The 25,742-nt window shown below is 39.5% G+C and overlaps 2 long non-coding RNA genes across 2 annotated transcripts in view; both read right to left on the reverse strand.

Moving 5' to 3' along the window:
• The window catches only part of LOC116183762 (uncharacterized), a 12,465-nt gene extending 6,435 nt beyond the window's left edge, over positions 1–6,030 (reverse strand). Inside the window, exon 1 of the long non-coding RNA XR_004148456.2 lies at positions 6,001–6,030. This is a non-coding gene — a long non-coding RNA (uncharacterized LOC116183762). The remainder of the gene's footprint in view (positions 1–6,000) is intronic.
• The window catches only part of LOC110469129 (uncharacterized), a 55,276-nt gene that overhangs the window by 13,846 nt on the left and 15,688 nt on the right, over positions 1–25,742 (reverse strand). The window contains exon 2 of the long non-coding RNA XR_013340114.1: positions 22,869–22,932. This is a non-coding gene — a long non-coding RNA (uncharacterized LOC110469129). The remainder of the gene's footprint in view (positions 1–22,868; positions 22,933–25,742) is intronic.

A 25,742-nucleotide genomic window follows, 5' to 3' on the forward strand; every position in this document is an offset into this window, starting at 1 on the left:
AAACATGCTGAAAAAATGAGATCTGAAATGCTCATGCTGCAGCCAGCACAAGTGAGCAACATCCACCTCCAGAGCATCCCTTCCTTCAGCCCTCAGTCTGCTTCAGGGCTCCTGCAAAGCAAGCTGCTCCTCATGGCGAGCCCCAGGGAAGTTCTGGGGCTGTTTATGACTGGGACATGGATAAAACATAAACCACTGGGGCTGCCAGACAGAACAGCAGCCTGGCTGGAGCTCTTTGTCCCATGCATTTCATCAGCAGGTTCAGCCATTTAGTGCCGTGCTCTGCTCTCATCCATGGCATTCCCTGGGAAAAATCCATGGCATTCCCTGGGAAAATGTCCCTGATCTCTGTGCACCATCAGCCTGAGCCTCATCCATGGCATTCCCTGGGAAAAATCCATGGCATTCCCTGGGAAAATGTCCCTGATCTCTGTGCACCATCAGCCTCAGCCTCACCCATGGCATTCCCTGGGAAAAATCCATGGCATTCCCTGGGAAAATGTCCCTGATCTTTGCACACCATCAGCCTTCCCTTCCAAGGCTCAGGCTGAGCTCACTTTATCTTTTTAGCTGGTGCTGTCCCACAGCACATCACACAGAGCTGTCTCTCCTCAAGAGTTGGTTGCTGTTTGGTCTTGTTTTCATTTGCTCTCAGTATTTATTCCAGAGTTTGTCAGAGGAACAGAAGAGCCAGCTGAGAAAGGCACAGTGAGAAGATGCCTTTCCTTCCAGGGGCATGAGAAACAGCATCATGCTGGCCTACTCCCAGACATCCTGAAACCACTGTGGGAAGTGCCACATATCATCATCATTATCTTTTAAAATTGCTTTTTTTCGCTTTCACTCTGTTAATTAATTTCCATTCCCTTGTAAGTAATAATGTAACATTGCTTTAGCTGGGCTGTATCACAAAGCTCAGTTAAACACGTTCTTGGCACTGCAGTGGAAAGGGGCAGTGCCCTTTCCATGACTGTGTGCCTGCCTGAACATCATATTTCACATTTATACTCTGCCTGGAAGTTGTCAGATATATTGTGTCATGTCCAGTAAGTACTTTGTAAACATCATCATATTTTAGTGAGAGCAATCTCTTCCCGTGTGCCTGCATAAGGTGATACATCCCAGCAAAGAAAACTCCCAGTTGAAAGATGACTTTCATATTTACTTTGTTTTCCTTATGGTATTAATTCTTGAAATAATGGATTTTTTCCTTCGTGTCTCTACACTATTTCAACTCTACTGATAGCACAGAGCAAATTTGACTCAAATATTTTACTCGTATCTTGAAATTAACTTCCTTGAGGCAATTTCAGCCTTCTTTCATTGAAATACATCTAGGCAATTTTGTTCTTCTTCTTGATAAGTTGAAATGAGGATATTTGTATCATTGCTGGTTTGAAGCCTTTAACACCAATTGTCATCAATTCATGGCATAAAGACAGCAGAAGTGTAGCTTCTGTTTCCAGAGGTCAGTCAAAACATTTCCCCCCAGCTCTGATTTATACAGGCAGCATTAAAACACAGCATGTTTTCCCCAGCCAAGATTTAAGGCATAGAATTTCCTCTAAGATAGCTTCATACCCACTCCCTGGTATAAATTCACTTTAGTGTTGAACCATATTTGTGACATGCACATTTTTAAGATTTTTTTTTTTTTTTTAAGGAACTTGGCTTAAGCTCTGGGCTAACAGAAGGATTGAAAAATTGTCACATTTATCTTTTTTTTTTTTTTTTTACAAGTATACCAAACGTTTTCAGCTTTTTACTTCTTACATAGAAATTACCGAGTGGTGTTTCCTGTTTTATTTCATTTGGATCAAAGACATCCAATTTAATATAAGCCACTACTGGAGAAGCAGTCATGTTAACAATACCTAGAAATGAAGTTGGCAAACAGGCTATCCCTTGAGGTTCCTCCTTGTGGCTTTGCTAGTGAGACTAGAGGCTTGCTCTGAATCCTCCCCTACTTGGAGAATTTCTTTAAAGAATTTCCAGAGTGCTCAACTTTCTGCACAGAACAGAAAATGAAATCTCGAGTTTTTTTCAGCATCTTTTTCTGCAGAGGATGACTATGGCATTTAACTTGCTTACAGTGCAATGAATCAATTTATTTTCGAAGGAAAAATCTGAGATTCTATACCATTTTTCCCCTCTGCCTTTAAATTTACAAAAAAACATTATAATAAAATTCACAATAAAATTTGTCAAACACAGATCTTAAAAGTTGATTTCTGATTTTTAAAAGGATGTGGCTGTAAGGAATCCATCTGTAGCACCCACCTAATTAAGGCCTTGCATTCCTATTTATCAGGAGCCACCTGAAAAAGGGACAGCTTTAGAATGAACATGAAAATTTCCAGCTATTTTGTCATGTGTTGATTTTTAAAATATTCACTGCTTTTAATTTCTGTAAAATCCATTGGTGAAGACAACATAATTTCTTATCAGCTGTCAAAAATTCTTTCATCCAGGAAGTAAAGTACTATGACTACTAATGGTCCAAACTAAAATAACACATAATGCCCATGTTTTATGCTGATTTAATGCCAGAAGATGCAGTTAAAATTGATTCATAGCCTGACAACAGTTCTAAATTCACAGCTCAAGCTGGGAGTATAAAAGCTGCTCTGAGACCCTAATTTTGTGGGTAGGAGGTACAAACCTGCCTATCTTATATCAGGCAGCTTTCCCAATGTCAGATATGATGATACAATATCTCTCTTTTCTTTTTTGTAAGTAGTATGTAATTATCTCATGATACATGCTGCTAATTAAAAAAAAAAATTAAAAAGAGCAATTTCAGTTTTATCTTTCCCTGGTTTTGTGGGAAACACAGCGAGTTTCAAAGGAATAAGTTTCAGTAGCCTCAAAACTTAAATTCTCAAGGCCCAATAATTTCTCAGAATGTTTCTGTTTTGTTGTCAAATTTTCTTTGTGCACCGATCCAATGCTGCTAAAAATTAGCAGCCTGCAGCATGTCAGAACACGTGTATTGAACTGCCAGTTTCAATCATTAATTGATAATTAGACTAATTTCACAGGGGCAAGAGATGGACCTGCACTGGGAACTGGCAGGGAGCAGAATGAAGGGAAGATGACAGAATTAATGTCTGTTTGTACATCTCTTTCTTTAACAACAACAAAGTTTTTTCTTTCCTTACAGCACACATATACTCAAGTGTATCACTCAAACACATGAAGATGTTGATTCCTCAGTGTTTTAACTAGTTTATGCACAAACTGCACAACTGGTTGAACTCATTTGTGCACTCACAAAAAAAAAAAAAAAAGGCAAAAAAAAAAAAGCCAGGGAAAATAAAGAACATACTTAAAACCAAACATTCTCAAGTGCTTGAGATACCAGTTGCACACACAGTGAAGGGGGCTCAAAAAGGGATTTACAGAAGTTTATGGAGAAGAGATCTCATCCCTCCATGGCTATTAAGCATGATGAGCCACTAAACTGATGTATTATTCAGAGGGAAGCACAGCACTTGACATTTTCTGTCTTTCTTACACTCCTTACCTCCTTTTTTTGGTAACAGTGTCATATAGGACACACCAAGTGCTTTTTGAGTCAATCTCTTTCAGATTTAGACCTGCTCCAAAGGTCTAAACTGTTTCAATAAACAACAACTAGTGCAATTTTTGATGAGCACATCTGATAGCAAAGATTGATATAATAAAAATGCTACTGATATAAAAATCAACAGTTGCTCCATTGACAACTGCCAGCCTAAAAGAGTATCTTTATAATGGAATAAATTGCATTGGGCTTTAGCTTCATTTTCCATATTAGCTCCATGAGTAAAGAGTAATTACTGTACATCGTCAGTATAACTTTTCCAAAGAATTTAGGAGCTTATCTGCATAGATCTTTTGGATGTTTTTTAAAGGGCTGAACTCATCAAGATCTGCAATATCTATGGAATTTTAATTGATGGTTATATTTGTTCAGGGGTTAATTGAGTGGCTCTGGTGGGTAGGCTGGGTAAAACCACCACACATACCCAGCCTCCTTCACAAACCATACACTGCACATTAATAATTGTCATTTGTGCACCAGACTTAGTTGAAAAATGCCACATTTCTCATTCCCAAATGCCTCTTGAGGTAAGCAAGAAAATTGAATTCCTGTTTCTGTAATGCTACTTGCATTACAGCTGAATTCAGTGAATATGTTGACTCTCGTAGCAGTGTGTTCCTACTGATGGTTTCTGTATAGGTATTTACGAAACAGTACTTAGATCATAGATAATTTCTTAGATAATACTTAGCAGGACTGTGTCACATTTGCACCTGGTTCATCATTTTGCAATCTGATTCACAGTGCAGGATTTCCTTGCAGATTCAAAAGCCTTTGTTTAGCCAGGATATTTCTTAGCTCTTGCTACTGTGTGCAAATCAGCACCCATCATACAACCTCTGCTAATTGCTATTTGCAGAAGGATTAGCACTCCGTGTCAGCAGTCGCTTTAGTTATTATATGAATATTCATTAGGATTTCATACATAACCCCCTCACTGTTTTCAGCTTAATCTCTTTATTTTGTGGTGTTCCTGCTTTGCCCATCTGTGCAAGTAGCTGCCATTACCACAACCACATCACTATCCATGTTTTAATCAGAAGATCTGTTTTGTTTCTACCCCTGCCTGATCTTCTGCAGTGCCAACACAAATTACAGCTTCTCACACAAAGAGCTTTCTGGTCATCTCAGTAATTGAAGCAACTTTACAATAAAGGGGAAAAGAAGTGTTTGCACGGAGTTTTGATGCACAAATCAAAGCCCTAAAACAGATCTGCCTGTTTGAAGCACACATGCCAAAAATGCCCCAGCAGGGATGCACCAGGCAGTCATGTTGGATATCAACAGCTTCTCTTCAGGGGTAATCAGGACCTCAGATCCTCCAGTGATTGTGCAAAACAAAAAATCCAGTATAAATCTGGAATACTCTGACACTGTATTATAAAAATATAATTGTATTTCCATGCATGTGTGTTTTACTGCCACCAGTAATACCTGAGGAGCAATAGAGACCCAAATCTAGAATTCTTCATACTGGCGTCCTGTGACACATGTATTATTAACAGAATCTTCAAATCTCAATTTATATCTCAATTCACTATTAATTTTCAATCACTGCTTCATGGAACAAGTTCACCTTTTATTAATGCCTAATTTCCAAGATTCAAGCTATACTTTTGGGTCATTTCCTTAGCCATTCCCTTATTTTTTTCCTATTAATAAACTTTGCTATTGACAATGTTTGTTCCTTGAGGACATTTAGGAGTTTATAATTTCTTAGTCTTCTGGGGTTTTTCTACAGATATTCTTATAATTTTTTTCTTAGTGTTGTCCTCCTATCTCTGTTTCAAAAACTCTCTGAAAGCCTGAAATTTGTATATTTGATACAAATATTTATGGCCATCATTTCATACTGTTACCATTCTATTAGCATATGCTGCTCCACATAGATGGAGAAGCCAACTCTTCAAGAATAAATCTATCCACATCTGTCCAGGCTGAAACCACTTATCTGACTACTGTAATTCATAGGTGCACAAAGCTTTAATTCTACTTAGCCACCAAATACTGTCTCAACTGATGTGAGAATCCTGAACAGTATTTCAGCAGTCCTGAAGAAGAGTAAAGTGGCAAATGTTAACTTATTCATCCATGTCATAGCAAGACATCAGAAAAACCAAAAAGTACGAGAGTCAACAAACACTTCTTCATTTAATTGTGTGCATTTTCCTGACCTTCCTAATAAGAAAAAAATACAGAACTGCTATGGCAAAGAAATATTTGGAAAGAAATTAGGTTTCTTATTCTGAGAACAAGAAACCCAACTGAGGATATGGCAGGGCAACAAACTCTTTCAATAAACAACAAATAACGCAACCGGGGAAAGATGAGCATGTCTGATAGCAAAAAAGATCGATATAGCAAAAATGCTACTGATATAAAAATCAAGAGTTTTGACATGTGGCTTCCTGTACCTTTTGAACTGGATCATGACTATATCAGGTCTTTTTTCTGTAGCTTCACGAGTGGAAGGTGACAGCCCTAAGTGTGCTTCATGTCCTGGGTATTCAGAGACTTAGAGAATTTCCTCTGCCACAATGTGTTGCTCTTTAAAAGCTGCAGAAAGTCCATCAGGTAGCTGAGAAAATTGCAATACACGACATTAGCTTCTGTAGATGGTCTTAAATTTTTTTTCTGGAAATACAACATGGCTTTTTCCTAATGCAACAATTATGTCACCCGGTTAGTACTGCAAAAAGAAAAAATATATACAAGCTACAATTTATGTGTAAACACACAATAGTGTGCCAAAGAATATTTACATTATAGGAACATTATATGCTATAATCTTGTAACATGGGCAAAACATTTCAGTTCAGTTTCATGGGGTTTTTTCATCTTTTTTCATACTTTTTTTTTAATCCCTCAGGATAAAACATCTTGTAAAAAAAGATATTTTCTATTCAGATGTGCTACATGAAGATGAAAAGACATACTTGAGGGAACTGCAACACATACTCTTCTAGCCTACTAAACTGTTCAGTTTGTCACTTAGTCTGAATGCCAGGAAAAATTTGCCCTGGCAAAGGAGAGGATTCATCCCAGAGGTAAAAGAGAGGAAGGAAACTGAGCCAACAAATGAAAATGTGTGAGACTCTTTCACATGGGACGGAAAGGATAGAGTGGCTCAGATGTAGGACACACTGAGACACAAACCTGCCTGCAATCATCCTGCTATCATCCCATCGTGGTGACCATTTTCAATGCTTCCTATCCCATCTGACTTAAGGAATTGTGCTGAGAAATTACAGGGAAATACAAGGAAGGAGTCTGACGAGTTTGAGTAAGGAGTGGGAATACATCCTAGAAAATAAATCAAGATGTTGTGCTGGGGCAAAACAATGTCTCCTGTTTGAGCACTTTTACTTTCAGCACAAAAATTTGGTCATTTTTTGTGACTAAATAGGGTCACACCTTACAAGGACATGGAGCCACTCACCTGTTTCTAAGCCAAGCTAGAAGAAAACCCAAATACTCATGTAATTGTCAAGTCACATGGAAGAATTTAGGTCAATCTAAATTATTTGCAACTTGCATAAGCAGCAGTAAATTAAAAGAGGAAAAAATACTTCAGTTATCTTTATCTTATATGCATTTTTGGAAACTCCAGAGTCATATTTTCTACTTTTCTACTTTTCAGTCAATTAAGCCTGAAAGACAAATTCTTTTAAAAATGAAAGCTGAGACTCTTACATCATTAAGTGCCTCTAGAAAGAGAGGAAATATTGCTAGACTCACCAAAAAAAAAATCCTAAAGATTCATTTTATATGAAACCACAAGGGATGAGAGACTTCTATTAATTATATTCACAGACTCAATTGTATTTCTATTCTTACAAAAGGCACAGTTTTCTACAGGGGAGTTATTTGGAAAGGTTAAAAAGTATCAGTCTCACTGATATTTTCAAGGCAATTTTCACTACCACGTAGTCCTTATTTTACCAATCTAGTGGCACATCACAAGACTGTTTATTTACTGTCTCAGCTGATGTGAGAATCCTGAACAGTATTTCAGCAGTCCTGAAGAAGAGTAAAGTGGCAAATGTTAACTTATTCATCCATGTCATAGCAAGACATCAGAAAAACCAAAAAGTACGAGAGTCAACAAACACTTCTTCATTTAATTGTGTGCATTTTCCTGAATTTCCTAATAAGAAAAAAATCTAGAACTGAAATAAGAAAGAATTATTTGGAAAGCAGTTATTCTAAGAAAAAGAAACCCAACTGGGGATGTGACAGGGCAACAAAAATAGAGCAGGTGAACCTATGGCCAGCTAATGCTCAGGAGCTCTCAGAAATGGGCTGTTCACAAATAAGGTGGCAGGAAAAGAAATTTTAAAAAGGAAAAAAGAAAAATAAAAACCAACCAAAGAAAGCTTAAACATAAATCTTTACAGAAATGTTAAGATTAGATACTAACCAAGTGACAACTGAACTAAGGGGGAAAGTAGTTGTCTAGAAATATTTGATGAGCCAACCACTTAGGAAAAAGGGGAATTGTTTAGTGTGATACCTAGGGCCATGACAGTAAAAAATGGGATGAAATTAAAAGGGAAGATTTAGGCCAGACATCAACCAAACATCACAGCAGAGTTATTGTACTGTGAAATAATCTCCCAATGGGTGCAGCCAAAACCCCATTGTATGGGAAATTGGAAACTAGCTCAAATGAGAGCTAAAAACTTCAGCAAACAATGCTGCCCCCTGGAATGATGGCCTGCATTGATTTAAGAGCTTTTTCTCCAATTTCTGCTCTGTTCCATCATAGAATGCACGGCGTAGGGCTGCTTTAGAGGAAGAATGTTTTTAACAAAACACACAGTTTTAGCTAAGTGTGCTGAAGTTTAAACACCTACTGCTCCACCAGCCATTACTACAGCATCTGAACATGCAATATGGACAAGTTTTATTTTGTTTGTTTTGTTTCTTTTTTTAAAGTGATCCCAGCCTTCAAAATTCTGTTTGATCTCCCATTTTAAGAACTGAAGCAGATTAAGCTGAAACCCCACCTGAAGAGTTGATTAGGAATGCTCACAATGCACAGCAGCACACCAAAACCAGGACAGTGCTACTGCCAGTTTAAAAAATGGATGCAATGTTTATCACACAAAAGCTAAAATCCCTTTAAAAAGATGGCAAATTGTAGCAGCTCTGCACTTTTCAAACTTACTTGGGCACAAACAGTTTGCCCAAAGCAACAAAGTTTACTTGTTTTTTCTTTCCCATCACTGGAAAGATGCAATCCCTCACTTTGCATCTCTGGAGAGCTGCCAGGTGACCATGGGAAGGACAAATCTGTGTAGAAAACACTCTCATGGGCACAGTGCTTCCTCATAAAATACACAAGGCATGCTCTGATGATTGGATTTAGTTTTTTCTCACCCAGCTAAAGTATTTGACTGAGGAAGAGATGAGAAGCACCAATAAGACTGGTACATGCAGAGTTTTTCCTACATCTACATGTCTCTGATAATACAATTTTTTACTGGCTGTTCACATTTGCCCTCTCTTCAATATTTTCTGCAGCACTGCCTGTGGTCAAACTGATGCAACCGTAACACCATGAGAAACAGGCAAATTTCAGAAATTACTAATTGATATTATGCATGAGCAACTGAAAAGAGAAGAGAACATGGAGGCTTCATCAAAATTATAATAAATACTTCATTTTTCTTTTGTATCAAAGGACCTTTTGCATGATCTAAAGGCTGCTTTTGAGTCCTAGTAGTAGCTGCAATACAAAGGAATTAAACTACATCTCCCTGAGAACAGAAGACAGCCTGGCCATATTCAGTAACTAGTAGATTATAAGCAATATCCCAGAAAAGCTGAGGTGGACTGAGGTTTTTCTTAATAAGACACTTGAATTAATCTAGAGAAACAAGAAAGAGAAAAAAGAGAAATCTAGAGGGGACTCTTCTGACAGTACATGAGCACATAGTGTATGCCTATTTGAAACTAAAATTCAGTATTAAAAAAAACTCACCTGAAATATTTTCCTTAAATTTGAACTGGTTTTGCTGTCCTGAATTCAAAACCTGTCAAGAGATGAACTAAGTTGCAAATTTTACACATAAAGGTATGTTTTAATACCTCCCTAATGACTTCCAGGGTGTGACACAGGCTGATGTTACAGTGCCAGGGATGAAACTCTGGGTGCACTTTCCAGATGTAGCAGCCTGGAGCAGCATTAAACCCAGAGAATATTTAACAATATCAGGACCTCAGCTCAAATCAACCACTTGGAAAGCCACAAAAGCTGTGTGGACTCACATCCCCAGTTTTCTAGGGAAATTTTCTCTGTCTGTTGCAAGGTGTCCTGAAAATATCCAGCTGCAGAAAGCATTTTTCAGCTGAAAATTACCTGTGCTGCCAGCCTCCACAGCCCTCCCCATGCCTGGAAATATCAGGGATTTCATGGGGCATTTTCAGGACATCCATCCCAAGCAGTTACTGCCTTCTACGAAGTGCATTTCAATTATTGTTGCTAATATGTTGTGCAAGGGCTGGTAGAAAGTTAATACCAATTTCTTAAAACCACTCACTCTTGCAGTCTTGCAGCTCTTTTGCACTAAAGGTGAATTTCCTCTGTCTCCAGCAGCTGTAGTTGGATGATCCAGAGCAGCCCTGGGATACAGGAAGATGATTACATTCTCTTTGGCTTCCAGAAAGTGAATCCCATCATCCACCCAGGAAGTGAGAAAAGTTAAATGCATGGAAAATGCTGACACTTAAAAGAATTTGCAGAGCAGTTGTTTTCTGTTTTAAATAGAAAAACCCACAGGAAGTCTGCATCCAGCAGGTAAAGGACCAATTTTCAGAGCAATGATGCTTTTGCATATGTATAGCAGCTTTCACCCACAAGAGAGCTCAAATTAACAACATGGTTGCATAGATTTAACACAGATAAAATTTTGGGTGTCTTTAACCAGAAATCTAGGACTAGACTTATAGAAGAATGAGAAAATTTCTGAGATATTTTTGGTGGACACAAGCAGGAAAAATTTTGGTTTTGTGGAATATCCAAAGCACAGGAATTGCTCCACTACAGTGCTCCACCACCACATGGAAAATGGTGAGTGGATAATTCTCAACTATTACTTTCAGATAATTGTTATTATGGCCTATCCCTCTCCTTAATAAGATTTGCAAAGAAAGAGGCCTGATTAATTTAAAAGGTTGAAATTAATAGGATTTGAAGAAGCATTAACACAGACTAGTTTTGATATTGATGCATATACAAAAGCATGCAGCTTTATGTTGCTCACACTGTGTGTTTATCACATTGAGTCCCACTAAAACATTCAGGTTCCTATAGTAACCTTAGCACTCCTGAAGATAATGAGCTACCTTGCCAGGAGCAAACCTCACACAATTTTCTCTGTCATTAAAGAATGTGGCACCTTCAGCACAGGGTGTACATACCTTTATTCACATAATCAGGATGGCTGAGGTTGGAAGTGACCTCTGGAGGTCACCTTGTCCAACCCCTGCTCAAGCAGGGCCACCTACAACCCGTTTCCCAGGACCAGATCAATTGGCTTTGAATATCTTCAAGGAGAAAGACTCCACACCCTCTCCAGACAACCTGGGTCAGTGTCTGGCTGCCCTCACAGAAAAATATGGCTATTTTTTTAGCTTATGTCTAAACAGAACTCCCTGCCTTTCCTTTTGTGCTTATCGCTTCTCAACCAGTCACCAGCCACTGCTGAGTATAGTCAGAAAAAAAAAAAAAAACCTAAAACACTTTAACAGTGGATGACTGCTAGTCAAAAAAAAAAAAAAAAAAAAAAAAAAAAAAAAAAGGTATTTATGGAGTTTTCATTCTCCTACAACTCAGTGATTCCTATTTGCTTTGCCTCTGCTTCTCTAAGATACAGCTCTGAAAGCTCAAACTGACCTGTGGCTTTCCTTGAGCTCCTCTCTCCAAGTTCAATGCAGGAGTCAAAGCAAAGCTATGGAGGTGTGGAGTACACAGGGAGCATGAGGAAGATCTGTTTTCCCCTGCCTCTAGTGCCATAAGTTTCATTAGTCTTAAAGTCAGGGATTTGGGCAAATTAATCAATCACCAAGATCCACTAAAGCAGCTGTGAATAAGAAAGAATGTCTCTAAAAAAACAAACAAAAAACAAACATAAAAACCAACAAAGCAAAACCAACAATAATCTTCAATCTTTTTATTCTTTTCTTTCTTTAAAATAGAGACTCCACCACTCACCCCTACCTGACAAGTGCATTATGAAAAGGAATGATGTGCTCAAATTTTAACATAGTACAGACCTCAAGAAGACAATGTGGACTGGACTAATTTACCCAAACTGAACACAATTTTCACTGCTTTACTAGAAAAACTTCTCAAAATAAGGCAGATGTAGTAATGGGCAGTAATTCTTCAGGCAATTCTCTGCACAGAGTAATTCCAAACCACTGGAATGCCAAGGGTGCCAGCACATCTGCCTTTACCATGGAGGTGCCGGACATATCTGGTATCAGAGATATTTGATATCAAAAAAAAAAAGCAGGAAACCTGTCACAGGGGAGCAGCACAAGGTGATGGAGGAAAAGTGTTATCCCCACGTTTGCTGCAGCCATGTTTCCATCCCAATTAAACCTCCCCAAAGAGGCAGGGGGATTTCAAAGCAGCCATTTCACCGCCGAGCTCACGCTGCCATTCCTGGGATTCAGGATGATAAATCCCTTCACAGTGCTCTGAAAGTTCCCCAGCATGCTGGAGGCATGTGTCAAAGTCAGGAGAGCTCTCCTAATGAGACCTGCTCTCTTTGATGTTTCCTCTGGATAGCAGAGCTGGCACGGAATGAATATTTTAGATGTCTTATGCAAAAAAAGTCAAACAGTTTTCACCTCTGATAACCACACATCTTACTTTAAAGGCCTTAACTTCTAAATAATGGGGATGAAAAGTGGCTCCTTTATGTCTTCTTTTTTGCCATTGAGAACTAATGCTTTTTTTTTTTTTTAATTAATAAGAGTTAACATTTTGTAACCTTGGTACATTCAGCCAACCAGATTAGAAATCAATACACACAGTTAAGCAGTGTTAATGTAGTAGACAGTTCATTTCTCAATTAAAAGTGTTTTAAAACCCACCACATTCATTTTCATGTAGCCATTTGGAAAGCCAATGGAGAAAATACCTGGAATCTTAAGGACATTAACCAAAGATTCTGCTGAGCCAGACTTCTGGGTGTAAAGTTCAATTGAAATATCTGATTTTAGTGTGCTTAGGTACAGTCTTTGCAGCTCACAGCAAACAGTAAAATACAAAGACAACATTAGCCACTGATTTTCAATAATACTAATCGACTTCCTCAGGATGAACTTGCAAAGGAAAATATTATGCCTCTTTTGTGTAATTAGTGAGACGTCAGAAATTCATAGCAAGGATAAAAGGTTGAATAGACATAAATTTAAAATCCCCAAAGAGCAGGAAAATAATTTCTCCTATTGCTGCTTTTGCCTCATATTTGCAAGCCTTCCCTTAGTTTTAGGAAAGAATGAGAGCCCCTGAGGTTTTGAGATGACCTCTTTGATCTAAGAGGTCTATGCCTTTGCTCATTCAAGAAATTTCAGAACTTGAGGAATTCATCAGGTCAGAGTGCACTTCAGAAAAGTCCTAAGCAGGTTCTGGGTATGTTTCAATGGAAAGCAAAACCCCAACATTTGGAAATCACACAGCAGAACTCATCTGGGGAAGGGAAGATTTTCAGAGAGGTTTTGATTTTCAGAGAGGTTTTCAAAGTACAAAAAAAAAGATTTAGCACTCTGATCCTCCAGCTCCAGAGGAGCTCTGTGCCCAGCCACAGAGCCAGAGCCTCTGGATGTCGAAGACCACCCTGGGTCGGGGGTGGCTCCATGTGGTGGAAAAGTCTCTCCTCCAGCCCGTGCTTCCAAAGAAAGGCTCAGCAGTCTCTGTTGTTCAGTCCCAAGGCAGTTTATTGCAAGTTATCTAAAAGATTTTCTTCTGGGGCTGCTGTGGTTTGCTCACAGCTCAGGCAGAGGCACACACACACCCTGACATCCTCTCTGACCCCGACTGCTTCTTCTCTCCCTGCCCAGGGCTGCTACTCTCTTTTATATGGGACATTATGTGTTACATGGTTACAGTTCTTCCCAATGCCTATTACCTATATTAAATGGTGATTTTCTATCTTTTATATGGTACATTACATGTTACATGGTTACAGTTTTCCCCCAATACCTATTGCCTATATCAAATGGTGCTTTTCTATCTTTTATATGGTACATTACGTGTGACATGGTTACAGTTTTCCCCCAATACCTACTACCTATATTAAATGGTGCTTTTCTACTCTAAACCAATCTGTGAGTGCCAACATCATCAAAAACATGGAGGTAAGGAAGAAGAAAGAGGAAGGACAGGACCAACCAAAATCCCTCGACCTTAAAACGTCTGACCCCCATGTACAAAACTAAAACCCCCCTGTTCAAACATTAAAACCCCCCTGTACAGCACTAAAAAATTCTTCCCTCTACTTTGTAACTACTTCTACTATAATATATAAACTTTTGTGATTCTTGTTCTTCCTGCAAGGTTGGTAACTCATTCCATGGCTCAAACTCAAAATCACAGCTGTTTCCAGCTGCCTGCCAGGGTCTCAAATGCTTCTGACCAGGGCCTGGAACCTCCAAAAATGTCTGAGGGACATTTTGAGTTCTGACATCTGGAGCCACAGCCATGCTGGCAGGGAATGGCTCAGCAGGGAAGCAGCATCAGGAGCTCCTGACTCTGCCCAGCTGTGCCTACAGCAGCAAATCCCACCCTGCTTCTGGCTCTGCTCCAGGAACACAACCACTGATCTGCAGAAGATTTGATCAAATGGCACATGCAGGCTGTGACCTGAGATCTCCTGGAGACTCTGCCAAAATCCCTGCGCTGCCTGAGGAAATGGAAACTCTTGATGATGATGGCTTTGCACATTTTGCTGTGCTCCTCTGCAGGCTAGAAATCTCACAGAAGGTTTTCTTTACTCACTTCTCCTGTGCAGGTGCAAGGATGGTCTCACTACAGCACATCCAGGACAGTTTTTCCAGTCTCACAGATACATCCCAAGAGAAGATTTCCACAGCTACAGCCAGACACCAGAAAAACGGAAAATAAGATGTGGCCTCATGGTTTGTCATGGGTTTTCAACCAGTCTCACCCCACCAAGTTGGTGCTGTAGACTAAAATTCCTAAAAGTTCAGGCATGGTCACAACTCTGCCACTCCTGCCCTGTCACATCTTTGTTTGAAGCTACTGAGGCTCACTCATTCTTGCTGATTTTATTTAATATTTCAGACATTGCATTCACAGTTACACCAAACACAGGAGCTCCCTGAGACTCTTCACAGAGTCTGGCAAGCACAAATGCAAAGATGATTACTTTGATTTTCAATTATGAGGTGAATTTTTGAATGCCTAACTGTCCAGCACTGACGAGATGATTATGAAAAATATGTTTCAACATGTGCTGAAGTCTCTGACTATGTTTTAGGTCATATGTGACAGACTAGCAAAGGGAAAAAATTGTTCTCCATCATTCTGATGGATATTCTAAGATACAGCTTCCAGTGTTCTGGGTACCACCTCATTAGATGTTACTACTTATAAAAGCAACCTTCTGTGTTCCATTCCCCATCCCTGAGCCCCTGCCTCAATGTCCCACTGCTCCTGCTTACCACCAAGGATGAGCAAATCATCCAGAAGGCATTTTAATGCCTTCCTGTCCTTCAGAACCAAGACACTTTCCAAAAAACTGCATTTGTATGCAATACACAGCACTGCTAAGGGAAAGAAAAAAAAAAAAAAAATAAAAGAAGTAAAGACAAGAAAAAAACTGAGTGCTCAACAGAAACTACAATAGATTTTTAATATATAAAGCAACCAAGGGTTGAGAAGAACAGAGGAGTTCCAAATTAAACAGAATTTAAAAAGAAGTCAGTGTTATCTGACATCTGGAGCAAGAAACTTAAGCATTGCAGCACCAGTGCAGTGCAATCACAACACTGAGGCACTGAGAAATAACAGATTTTAGTACACTTGAACAGCAGGAAGTAAAGATAAGAATGGAAGATATTCCCTGAATGGTGCCACAACTCTTGCCTTCGATTCTAACCCATTTCATGTCATTAGAAATTGAAATTAAATTTTTAAAAAACACCTTTTACGTGGCTCCAGGTAGAGCCAAATTCCTTGATGGCTTATTTAGAATAAATTAGTCTTAAATGAGAGTAATTGGGAATTCTTTGCATCACAATATATTTAGTGGGAAATCCCTTCAGCCTGGTTGACCCTTCAGTGCTGTATCAGCAGCCCTGGCTCCTCAGTGTGATTTACACACACCAAGCTGTAAGGATAAAGCTGCCAAGGCTCAACTCCAGTGAAAATTCTGTGATTTTGAGTATACATTAGAAGGAAAAAAAAATTACATGAGCGTCAGCATACATTTTATCTGCCTCTTGTTCCCTGCTTTCAGCCACCCATTGTAATGCAGACTATAAATACACAATCTGTTGTTTTTCCCCCAAAGATTATACTTCCTTCAGTATACAAACACCTGCTGAAGAAAAAATTCAGCCCTAGCAATTAACGTTTGGCAACAATTCACACAACTGACAGTGGCATTAAGCTCAAAATAGAGCCTGAAATCCATTAAAATTACTGTATTGTGATGAGCATCAAACAGCAGTAGGTTTTGAAAAACAGCCTGAGAAAAAGCTGCACACACAACAGATAATATGCATGAAGTAGAACTTCTTGTCAGAATAGAGATTTCTTCTCCTGAAACCAGAAACATTCATTTAACTGGATATTGTCACAGAAAACAGGTGAAAGGTGAGAAAATCAAGGAACTGCAATAAACAAAAGTTAAACTCTTCTAACCTGCAACCTCTAATCATGCCAACCTGTGGGCACACAGGTGAGTGAAGAACACTCACTTAAATTTGAAATATCTCTTCCCAAGTTTCAATAGCTTCTTTTGGCAACCATTGCCTTGTTTAGTTGGTGGGACCTAAATGATTTCCTGAGTCTGGCATGGTTGAACCCCAGCCAGAAGCCAAGCCCCAGGCAGCTGCAGGGGGATCAGGGGAGAGAAGGTGAAGGAAAAAGCTCCAAAACTTATGGACTGGGATAAGGACAGTTTTATAGGGAAAGCAAAAGCCACACACACAGAAAGAAAGGGAAAAATGGAATTAATTCCCTGCTTCCCAAGGGCAGGCAGGAGTTCAGCCTTCTCCAGGAGAGCAGGGTCCCATCACAGATAATGGTGGCTTGGGAAGATGAACACCATCACCCCAAATGTCCCCCTCTTCCTCATTCCCTTTACACTTACTGAGCATGATGCCACATGGCCTGGAATGTCCCTTTGGTCAGCTGGGGTCACCTGTCCTGGCTGTGTCCCCTCCCTCCGTCCCAGGCACCCCCAGCTCCCTCACAGTGGAGCTCACAAAAAGCAGAGAAGCCTTGGCTCTGTGCAGCAGCAACAACAAAAACATCTCTGTGTGATCAGCCCTGTGCTCAGCACAAATCCAAACACAGCCCCACACCAGCCACTGCACAGAAAATGAACTCTACCCCAGCTGAAACCAACTCAGCCGAATATCACTAAACAAGTGCAAGAGTTAGAGAAGGAGAGCAGATGTGAGACCTTTCTGTGTTGTATGGTGGAAGGAAAAGTCTGGAATAGGGGAAAGGTGAGTAGAAGCAAAGGAAGCAGAACATTTAACCAATTCTTGTTCTGAAGAAATGTGCAAAATTCTGTTTGGGGTGATAAGTGGAAGGTGCATCTGAAGAGGTGGTTTTAGAATAGCCCTTATGGATGGGAAGTCTGATTAAACTGGGGGAAGCAGAATGACTTCATTTTCAATAATTCAGCGAGCTGAGGGATGGCCACACAGCATCCCCCTCCATTGCAGGAGTGCACCAGCACATGATGCACAGAAATATTCCATAAAAGAAGCCCCAACTCCTGGGCCACACTATCAGGCTGCTCCAGGATCCCATTTATTAAAGAATGCTAAATTCCTTCCCAGCTTCTGTCACTTACAGAGCAGAAAGCAACCCTGTGGAGCAAACACCCAAAAAGCTCTTGGATCCCCCTTTTTAATCTCATTTTTACATCCATTCTTGCACATCCTCTCAAGGTTTAAGATTATCCAGACAATAATCTGACTTTCTGCAGTCCTAAAACAACATTACAACAAGGTTTAAAACCCTGAGCTGCTTTTTTGTCACAGCAGGATGTTCTTAAAAAGAAAGAAAAACACCTGAAATCTAGTGAACTAAGGAGAAAAACAGCATTTTATTTCTGTGAAACCAGTCATTAGTGGGGTCCTCCACGGAATCAGTTCTAGGGATGATGCTTCTTAACATCTTCATTAATGGTCCAGTCAGCACATTTTGGAAAGTACTTTGGCTGGGAACAAAGTGGTTTTCTGCTATTCTCTTTGAAAAAGAAAAAAATTATCAAAAAAAAAAAAAAAAAAAAAAAAAAGAAAAAGAGACTAAATGGTTGATGAGAATTTTAGAAGAAGGAAGCTCTGACATAAGAAAAGCTCTAGTTATTCAAGCACAGCTCTGTATACAAAATTTCCAACACTTCTAAGATCCAAAATCTCATTATTACACCATTTGGACCATTTTTTAGTAAAAAGTTGAAAATATCACACATATCTAAATTTTCAGTTCTAGTTGGCAGCCACATTTTATTGCAAATCAACTTCAAAAACATTGATTTTACCTTTGCCTAAAGATTATTTTAGTTGTTAGTCGGTGCACTTATCTCATGACAAATCACATTTAAACCCAACTAAGAGTTTTTCACCGGCTTAACAAAACTAATTTAAAATTTTACTGTTCACAAAAGGGGAACAATTCTGAATTTCTGTGACATAATCTGGGTGCCTAAACCTCATAAATTCTAATGGAAGGCAATTCCTATGTGACTTTGAACCTTTGGCAATTTTCTCTCAGAGCCCAGCCGCCCTTCCAGTATGTGCACTCTGGATCAAAACTGGGAAAATGGACAGGATAGTACTTGCCTGGGCACACACCTTTGTAGCTTGCTAAAAATCTGTTCAATGCAGGATTTAATCAGAGTTGTACCTCAGAAACTCTTTGCCTGTAGGTAAAAATAGCTTTCAGAAAATTGCCCAAAGCAGTGTTTATTAAGCCCCTTGCTAAAATAAGTTGTTCTCTCAGTTTGCCTTGCTGCAGATAAGGACAAGGTCACACACTTCACCCCTCAAATGCTTTTTTCAGCCTGTTGGCTTTGACACAGCACTTGTCAGGTTAGTTTTGGGTTATAGCCTAGTTATTATCTCCTGCACCAGAGCAGCAGGCTCTTCTTCTCACGGCATCCTCCCAAGCCCTTACAGCAAATCCCCAGCACAGCAGACACAAAGTGCCTGCCACAGAGCGCAGTCAGCCTCAGCAAACACAAAATAATTCCTCTACCATCAGCCAAACAAAAGAACTCTGCATTCATGCCTTGTTTCTTAATGCAGCCAGTTCTCAGTCTTTCCACAGAAGCTCACCTATGCCAGTTTAAATAGAGAACACAAGTTATAAATGTATATAGATATCAGTGTGTGATTATGATTGACCTGAAGGGGATATTTGAGTACCAGGCATGAGCAGCTGCTCTTGCCTCTCACGTTCTGCCACTTATTTTAGCCATGGTTACAGCCCCTTGGGAAGCTCTCCAGCTCACATAATTACCTACTTCCACTGGCTCCTATTTCTCCAGCATCCTCCCAATATTTTGGGTTAGCAGACACCCTGAAGCATCCCAAATGCCTCAGCCCAGCTATTCAGCCCAGAGCCCTCTGCAGCACCCATCAGGGCTAGTGATGCTGGGGGGATGAGCACAAAAGCCTCTGCGGCTGGGACAGGTGTCAGACATCTCACAAGGACCTCGAGGCAACACAAAAGTGGTAATTAGTTGTTATTTCAGTAGCAAGGCTGCTTTTTTGGCCGTGGAAAGCGTGAGCTTGCACAGAGTGCACCAATTTTCCATTCTAAATCTGATTTTTGAAAGTGCTTTACAGCTCCTGCAGAGATCGAGCATTAAGCTACAATGCCTTTAACAGATTGTGTAATGATCAAAGCTTAAAAAAAAACCACCCAAAACTTCTTTGCCATTTTAAGAAACCTCTTGAAAATACAGAAACTTTCCTATTATCACTCAGATGAATCTGAGACTTCCTAAAATTACCCTTCACAAAAAAATAAAATAAATAAAAGCACAGAAATAAAACCAAACCCCAAACAGAGGGAAAAAAATATATTATTCCCTTACAAGCAGAAGGCTATTTACATGTCATGTCCTTACCATGCCATTTTCCTAGATCACATGCCTTAGGTGTCAGATTGAATGGGGAGGGTCTTCTTTTTCTCTTCTGCCCACAAAATCTGTTCCAAATATAACTTTTTTGATAAATTCTTTCCCCCCTATAAGTGGAATATTCCCAATAAAATGTCTGGTTCCAATAACTCAAGCATTTCTGAAAAGAGTAAATATCATAGAAAATAATAATTCCTGAGCAGTTCTGGCAATGTGTCATATAAAAAGGAATACATAGACTGAAAACTTTATTACAGAGTGTTCCAGGGAAAAATGGTTTTCTTATTACAATGGGCAAGGGTCACAACTGTGAAACACAGGGAACATAAAGAGAATTTCTGCCATAGTAGATTGGAGTTTACAGGCACCCAATAGCTAAAGATATGTTTAAATCATATGGAAAAGGAAAAAAAAATGAACTGATCCCTTAAAAACATGATTCTATTTCAACTTGTTTCTAAAAATGAACAAAACCATGCAGAAGCATGAGATTGTTTATGTCACTATGTAGGCAAATAATTTGATTCAGATTAATCTGTGTGTGAAGAGGGCATCAACCTGATTCACTGTTTGATCAGTGAAACTAATGTTGTAAAACCACAGTTGTCATCACCTCATGTTTTAATAATCCCTCAAGTCCTTTTTGGACTCTAAGATTTCTCCAGGGCCTGGCTTTGTGTGAGAGAATTACCTGACCAACCCTGATCACAGGAAGATGCTTCTTGCAGAAAAATACTTGGCAATATAAGTTTCCCACAACAGCCACAGTTGCTTTTTGGTTACATCTGTACCAATAAATAAAAAACAAAATTAATAAAAATATAATTTAAAAATAAACATGTAATAAAATATACATAACACAAATGTATATATTTTATATATTTAAATATATTTTATATAAAATATTAAACAATATAAATAATTAAAATAAATAAATAAAAATATTCTGAGCAGTTCTCTGTCCCGGGGGCCAATTCCTACGGAATTGTCCACATAGAAATCAGTAAATCTCCAGCACTGTGCTGGCCCCATTTGCCTGTGGAGGATGCTCCACAAAACTCTAAAAATAGACCCAGGAATTCTCCAGGAGGACAGGTCAGGGTTCAAGAGAACATTTAACAGTACCTGTCAATAGCTGTGTTTGTGTGCCTGCAAACTGCCACTGTTTAATTTACTGAATTAAAGCCATATAGGCATTTTGCATATTTTTTGAATAATCTGAAGTGCCACATGAACGAGTCGGTGGCACAGCTCAGTGGGTCACACACATATAAGCATGGTGCATTTTACAGCTTGATGGATTTCTGTGGTTCAGCCTTAAAACTCCTAAAACTCCTCTGTGGTTCAGCCTAAAAACTTACAGCAATGCGTTTTTTTCAAAGCCACAGACTTACACAAATAAGACAAAGCTGCAATAATACCAACATAGATTAAAATGACTTTTTATATTAGAGAGTGACTCAGCTTCTCAAACAGCTCCTAGGGTAGGACAAATGTCCTCCACAACACACCCCTGACTCTTCTGGGAGTTAAATCCTGCTTGGTGCTGTCTGCCAGAGCCCCTGGTGTCACCTCCAACATCCTCATGCCATTAGAGCTCACAGTCAATCTACAGTTCACAGGTTCTCATGATTCCCCCCAAAAAGCATAGGCAATAAAGGCAATAAAGAAGACACAAATAAGAGATGAGAGGAAGAGACTCTTGTTTACACCCAATATCTTTGACCATGCTGGTGATGCAGAGCTGGGAAATTTCCCTCTTCTGCTGTCCTTGGTGTTCTGCTTACACTGACAGGAGAGGAGCTGCTGATACAACTTCCCCTGAAACTTCTTTCCATCCTTTGCCATTCCTTGCCTTCAATTATTTTGAAATGTTCTCTGAGCTACAGGCAACATAAATTCCTTTTCCCAGGAGAACGCTGAGAGGTTGCAGAGCTGTCACTTATTTCCCAGCATTCGTTAATTGTTTGTTTAGTTTAGGGGAAAGAAGATTTTTATAACATTTTGGTTTAAAGAAGGGTTCCAGGAGCATGATTCCTTATTACAGCAGTGGCTCTATCACAGCTTATTGTACCACCTTTGATAAAAGAAAAGAGTTTATTTTAGAATAAACTGTCAGTGGCATTGGATAGAATCGGGATCGCTGCTTCGGGGTTTGCGCAGACTCTGGAGATCAGCAGGAATATTTGTCATTGTCACAAGCTGCTATTAATGCAGCATTTTATTTGAGAATTTCAGCTCCCAGAAGACAGCAGACACTTGTCAGCTCCCCGAGGAGGGGAAGGCTGCAGGCTGATGTCTGTCCTGCATTTAGCACTTCACAGCATCCGTGGGGCTGCTCAGAACGGGAGCCAGCAAAGCGAGCAGCAATCACCAAAACACAAACAAAACCAGCACATCCAAATCTTGGAGTTGGGCTTTGCGGTGCCAGGGGAACAAACTTTGCTGCAACACTGGATTCACACCGAGCTCAAACTATTAGCTCAGATTTGGGCTGACCTTCACTCACAGACCCAGCCTGAAGGATGGGAGAGCCTCATCAGTGTCTCCTCGCTGATGAAGATTTGTTCTTACAGGAACAGGAACTGAGCCCACGTACAAAACCCAGCCCCAGTGGTAGGAAAAAATGAAGGAAAAGTTCTCTGCAGGGGAGAAATTTAACAACTGTGAGGACTGCTGCACTCCTGCTGCTTTAATCACCGCCAGAGCTGCCTTCCCTCCTCTGCCCAACCCATAAAAGAGAAATCTTCATTACCTATTAAAGAGTCATTTTCTTATATAAACAGATTTCTTGGGATGCATGTTGATAGTTTTATTTGCCCCTGGTGAAGATGGGATGTTTAAATGTCCAGAAAAGGCATTCTACCCACTTGCCTTCTTGCAATAGTTAACAAAATAGAAATTGGAATAATTACCAGTGCAGACATCTCCACTCTTCCTTACCAACAGGATTTTCAGACCTGGGAAAAGTTTTGTGACCTGTAAGGCAAGAGATGGATGAATTTGACCACTGGCTGAATTTAAGAAGGTAATCATTTGCAAAATCCTCACAGACAAAAAAATTATTTCTTATGCTTTTATTTTTTAAATTGATAATACATTTATTTATTCACTTAATGCATCATTAACACACTGCTTCATCACCTGAACATTCAAATGCACAAGAAACAGCAGTGCTTCATAACCATTGCAAACAAAAGCCAATGTTACTCTGAAAAAGAAATGGGCTTTGACTTTTATTGAATTATAAAATCTTTTTCTTCTTTTTTTTTCCCCCCCTTTTGAAATCATACCAGAAACACATTTATCTAACTTTGGAAGCCAATAGACTTAGCTTGCATGAGGGAAAAATCTGTGTAAGGGTTGTTATTCTTCCTCAGAAGAAAATGGAAACAAATAATATGGTTTCAGACCAATTTAGTGTTGATGGGAGTATTGGAATTCCTTGTATCTCCTCCCGTGAGTTACACAGCCTTCCAGCAAATTACATCGTGTTCAGCACAGTCTCAGACTGGGAATTACAAACAATACAACAGTCTCCAGCCATCAGGCATATCATGCTAAATATAATTTGTAGCAGCTTACTTGTTTCTAAAATTATATCACTGTTACCTAAAGAGTGATGCATGGATTTTTTTTTTTTGTTTGTTTTCATTTTCCTTACTTTTATAGAGCCCGACAAAAGAAAACCAGATATTTCACTGAGGAAAACACATCTATAAAATGGTGACAAGTAATTAACCTCATCAGTGTCTTAGAGAAATAACACTTTTGCCATTTTTGGCATTTCCAGCTACAAATAAAATGTCTCAATATTTAAGCATGATATGTCAGCTGCATTTACTGACCAGGTGTTTTTTGGGCAGCTCCCTGAAAGAAATTTTTTTTGTTTTCTTTTCTATGGGCTGCTAGTGTGGAATAGCATTCACATGTTTTGATAGACATTTTAAAAAATAAAATGAATGTTTGCAGAAAGTAGATAAAGCCCAACTTGCAAGTGACTGAAAAGTCTTGTTCTATCCTTGGTCTTCAAATTAGGGGCCAAAAATGTAAGGAATAACTCTTTTTACAAGACAGTTCAAGCACAAATGATTGAGAACCATTAATATATTTACTTCCATGATCAGGAATAGATCAACAAAAAAATTAAAAGGGACATTTTTGCCAGTAAAGACTGGAATAGTAATAGAATTTTCAGTATCCAGAGGAATTTGCTATTTTCAGCCAGCAAATATTTCCCACCAGGTTCAGTGCATCTGTTGTAAGAAATGAGGACCTAGAAAACAAGGCAGGGATTGCAGCCCAGAACCAGCACTCTGCTTGCACCTGCTATGATACTGGGAACAGGCAGAAAAAATCTTCAGTATCTTCTTTTTTTTTTGGTTTTTTTTCCAGATGTGATTGACAAGTTTAATTTATTTGATGTACTTCTTAGTTATGGGAGCAGCAATAATGCAACAGAAGGATGGTGCAGAGTTGCTGTGGCAACAAAGCACTCAAAGTCAGGGCATGAGACATGAAGGAACTGGGTACAGAGAGAGAATTCTCCCTTGGCATGGGAGAAGAAGTTTTACAACAAAAGGCAAATTGTAGCAATATAACAAGGCACTCGCCCCTGACACTGGTAATATCCAGAATATATTAGTCTGAACATCCTCCTTTACAAGTCCCAGTCTGTGAACACTCATAGCAGCCAGCAAATCATGGCAAGCACAGGAGTTAAATCCATAAATCTAAATCTATATGATAAACCAGGACATCAGTATCCACTCCCATGTCCTGCTGTTTGAAACAACCAAACCTAGAGGAAAACAGATCTCCTCTTTTTCCTGTTGTCCCTCTGGCTTCACATAGGTGAAGGTGTGAGTCCACCCCATATTCTTCCTAAGGTTGTGACACAGTTCTGAATGCTCTTATTTCCAAAGCAAGTAATATTTAGGACAGATGGATGCAACAGCTTCCATTTTCATTAGCTTCATAATCACTGGAAAGTGCCAGAAAAACATACTGTATTTTGTGCAAGAAAATTTTCCTGGGCAATATTTTTCAGCCCCACTGGAAGCATTTCCTTGTAGCAGGCGTTTCCTTTGCTCCCTTCACTGGGAAATCAAATGTTAACCAGAAATGCTAAGCTGTGCATACTAATGGCTGAGAAATAATTGAAATACAGCACAGTTACAACAGTACAAACTGCAAGGGACTCGGCCATCTGGAAATATTGAAATCCCTCCATGTTTCATTAGTTTGAGTATTTCTGTGGTGCTGCCTGGCTGCACAGAAGGGAGCCAAACCTCCCCAGAGTGCACATCCCACCTGGGCTCCCCGAGGCAACCAGACAGCAGCACTTCCCAGGGGAAAAATGCTGCAGAGAAAGAAAAGGACTGACCTTTTCCAGCCACCAGAGCTGCTCCAGTGAGGCCAGTCACTGGAAAAGGATGAGAGGAAATGCTACATCAGGTGGCAGGCCAGATGGGAAGGGAAAAGAGTTTTAATTCAATACTTCTTCTTGAGTTCCATTGTGGCTCCTTGCACCTGCAGCTTGCATCTGAAAGCAGCTCCTTTTTTTCACTGTTTATGTCTTCTTTGGAACTTTGGAATCATTTAGGCACAGCATAAAGGAAACAATCCCAACTGCGACTTGCAATTTAATTATTTGTGCTCTAGAATTTGCTTCCATTACAAAACATCTGCCCTGCTTTTTCAGCATGAATGTACCTTTGCTTTATATAGGTTATGCAACACTAAAGTTTAAGAGATCTCCTGTTCACTTTGCACACGGCTTTACGACA

Source organism: Lonchura striata, chromosome 6, assembly GCF_046129695.1.
Source record: "Lonchura striata isolate bLonStr1 chromosome 6, bLonStr1.mat, whole genome shotgun sequence".
Classification (NCBI taxonomy): domain Eukaryota; kingdom Metazoa; phylum Chordata; class Aves; order Passeriformes; family Estrildidae; genus Lonchura; species Lonchura striata.